Source organism: Montipora capricornis, chromosome 1 (assembly GCF_036669925.1).
Source record: "Montipora capricornis isolate CH-2021 chromosome 1, ASM3666992v2, whole genome shotgun sequence".
In the NCBI taxonomy this organism is placed as follows: Eukaryota; Metazoa; Cnidaria; class Anthozoa; order Scleractinia; family Acroporidae; genus Montipora; species Montipora capricornis.
The window spans coordinates 8996657-9000810 of NC_090883.1; positions in this window are offsets into that span (position 1 = coordinate 8996657).

Below are 4154 nucleotides of genomic sequence, written 5' to 3' on the forward strand. Positions count from 1 at the left end.
TGAATTTATGGAAACTTTTTTAGAAATTTCAAGCCGTTCCAGCGTGATCAAACTACACCCACCTCTCAAGCGTCTGTTCACAAGCAAAAAATTAACCAAACGAAAGACAAAAAATCTCGAAAGTTTGGTCTAAATCGAAGTTAAAAAGTATACAATGGTGAAGTTTGTACCTTAATAAGTCATCTTATTTCTTCAAACCGGTGGGTATCTCCCGGACTTTCACACACCCTTAGCTTGAAATGCACCCAAATCTGTGTTTACACAAATTGATCAACACTTCAGTCAAAAATTCATTTGCATTAAATTTGGTTTTATCAATGGAGATGATAATGTAAATTGACCACCGTACAGGGATTCTAAAAGCTGACGTTTCGAGCGTAAGCCCTTCGTCAGAGCGAATCGAGGAATTATGGGTTGTGTGTAGCTTTTATAGTAGAGTAGGAGCTACGCTCACGATGCAAAACTTGTCCTTTCACTCTTAACACTAGCAAAATATCGGGAACTAAGCGATCTGTTAAGATGCTTTCTTTGCTGAGTTTTTCTGACTACATGGAGTCCATCATATTGGCTCCTGAAAAGTCGGTCATTATGGGAGATTTCAATATCCATGTGGACGTGGCTGGTGACATGGATGCAAGTAAGCTGCAGGATTTATTTGAATCTTTGGGTCTTCAGCAACATGTGGAGGGGGCTACTCACATCCATGGTCACACACTGGATCTGATTGTAACTCGCCAATCGCAATCTGTGATCTCTATGCCACAAGTAGACCGTTTATTTTCAGACCACTTTGCTGTTACCTGCAGTCTTCAAATGCCTAAGCCGGCCACTTCCGTTAAGAAACATAACTACAGAAATCTTAAAGCTGTTAACATCGATCAACTAAGAAAAGATCTTAGAGACTCTGAATTGTGTACTAACCCCCCTAGCTCCCTTGATGTGATGATTGGCTGTTATAACACTACTCTTACGGACATCCTGAACCTTCACGCCCCTCTTAAAACCAGGACTGTAACTTTAAGGCGACGCCTACCATGGTTTAATGAGGATATAAGAGAAGCCAAGAGAGCTAGGCGCAGGGCTGAGAAGCGCTAGAGAAGGACGAGGTCTTCATCAGACTTACAATGCTATAAGAAATGCAGGAACCGTGTTACCTATTTATTGAATAACGCCCGCACGGCGTTCTATAAAGATTTTATAGAGGAAAACAGTGGCGATCAGGGTAAACTTTTCAGGGCTACGAAGAGGTTACTGAGGCAGGATTCTGGAGTCCAGTTCCCACCACATGACGATGAATATTTACTGGCTAACGCTATGGGGAATTTCTTTGTCAAGAAGGTATCTGATATTCGGTTGGATCTTGATGTTGCTGCACGAGGTTCTTCTGGGTCCTCAAAATATGACTTTGATCGTCCTGTGAGAGAATCATTCAGCGAGTTTAAGCTTTTAAATGATGATGACGTCCTAGAGCTGGTGAAGAAATGTGCTAAGAAGCACTGCGCTTTGGACCCAATGCCAACTCCACTGGTAGTGGAGTGTATGGATGTGCTTCTGCCTGTAATTAAACAGATGATCAATCAGTCTCTCGAGACTGCCTCTTTTCCTGATTCATGGAAGGAAGCCATAGTAAATCCCCTGCTCAAGAGACATGGCCTCGATCTTCTGTATAAAAACTATCACCCAGTTAGTAATCTTTCTTATGTGTCTAAATTAACAGAACGCTCGGTATTAGATCAGCTGCTTTTGCATATGTCTTCCAACGGTCTCTATCCTGTTTTGCAGTCGTCGTACAGGCAACATCATAGTACTGAGACTGCTCTTTTAAAGGTAAAGAATGATATTCTTATGAATATGAACAAAGGTCATGTAACTTTGCTGGTTCTTTTAGATCTAAGCGCGGCCTTCGATACCGTTGATCACGGTATTTTGATCACGAGTCTTCAGTCAAGGTTTGGCGTCTCGGGTCAAGTCTTGGAATGGTTCTCAGGATACTTAAGGAACAGAAGTCAACGCATCTCGGTCAATGGGACTCTCTCTGACCGTTTTTTCTTGCAGTATGGTGTTCCTCAGGGATCTTGTCTTGGTCCTGTTTTGTTCATCATTTACGCAGCCAAGCTTTTTGAGATTGTAAAAGCACATCTACCTGACGTTCATTGCTATGCGGATGACTTTCAGCTTTATCTTTCATTTAAACCTGATTCACAAGCAAGTCGAGATGAGGCAGTTATGGCAATGCAACACTGTATAGAAGACATACGTCAATGGATGCTGACTGACCGGCTAAAGCTAAATGATGATAAAACTGAGTATTTACTTATTGGAACAAGACAGCAACTGTCTAAGATCAGCGCAGGCTCTCTTGCTGTTGGTGACCATCAGATTACTCCAGCTCTCGAGGCCAAGAATTTGGGCTGCTGGTTTGATCAACAACTCAGTATGGGGACACAAATCAATAAGATTTGTAGTGCATCTTATTTCCACCTGCACAACATTAGATGCATAAGAAAGTATCTTTCAACTGAATCAACGAAGAAGTTAGTGCATGCCCTAGTTACTAGTAGAATTGACTATTGCAACAGTTTACTATATGGTTTGCCGCAAACACAGTTGTCTAAGTTACAGCGAGTCCAAAATACAGCTGCGCGCCTTATTTGCAATGTTTCCCGCTTTGATCACATATCGCCGGTGCTTTTCAGGCTTCACTGGCTGCCAGTGCATTTTAGAATTAGATTTAAGATATTAGTAATTACATTCAAAGCTATTCATGGGCTTGGGCCGGAATATATCAATGATTTAATTGGTGTTAAGAGTGCATCGCGCTATTCTTTGAGATCAAACAATGAGCTTCTCCTTGAGTTGCCACCGGAGAGAACTAAGAGAACATTGGGGGACAGGGCTTTTTGTGTTGCCGCCCCAAAGCTATGGAACTCGCTCCCCAGTAAAATTCGCAACAGTGGATCTTTGAACAATTTTAAGAATATGTTAAAAACGCATTTTTTTAGGCTCGCTTTTATACTTACGATTTAATAGGAATTAATTTTTAATTATCCATATATTTGCACTTAGCTATATTATGTAGTTTTTTAATTTTTATTTACCGGTATCTATTTTTATTGTAGGTTTCATTTTATATTGTTGTTCTTTTTAGTTTTTTAATCATTGTAATGCGCAGGTGATCATATATTCATGTAATCTGCGCAATATAAATGTAAATTATTATTATTATTATTATTATTATTTATCACCGATCGTTTCACATGTACCTCCCTAAATGTCATTTATTGCATAACCTGTACGTTATGTAATATGTATACATTGGTGAGACAGGTAGACGACTAGGCGACCGATTCCGCGAACACGTTCGCGATGTTGAGAAGAATGACAAAGATGCCAGTCGCTCGTCATTTTAATCTCCCTAGCCACTCCACACTACCCATGGCCAACTGCGGCCTTTCCCTACATCTTCCAAATCGGCACCCTTCGTCGGGCCCCACGGTATTAACGAACGCTTTTCATTTAACTAAGGTATTCCTGTTTTTCACGTTGCCATGTTACCACGAATAGCGTAGCTCCTACTCTACTGTAAAAACTACATGTACACACAACCCATAATTCCTCGGTTCGCTCTGACGAAGGGCTAACGCTCGAAACGTCAGCTTTTAGAATCCCTGTGCGGTGGTTAATTTACATCATCAACTCCGTTGATAAAGCCAAATTTTTGTGTACTTCTTCTCCACCGACGCAGCACCACAGTTTCTTTAGAAACTACTCCCTTTATTCATTTGCATTACCCTTGTTTTTAAAGGAATTACTTGTTTTACCGCTCAGCCTTCGGTTATTGACGTCTCAAATAGTCGGGGATTCATCTACTCTAAGGTCCTCAGGGCTTGTGAGCTACTTCATGAGCTACACACTAAGTAATACATGTGTCAAGAAGTGTCAAGAACCGGTGACCTCACATCGCTTGCGTTACCGCGAACGCGACTGTGCAAATTAGCTGTGAAGTGGTTTGGTGGGGAAGGGAGAGAGAGGGTGGGCTGGGTAGTGACAGGGGTGGAGTAGAACAGCTAAAAAGAAGAGCAAACCTTCCTTTTAATAATCTTAGTATTAACAGGTTAGCTTCTTTCTAGGAATCAAATTCAACGGGAAAAAAT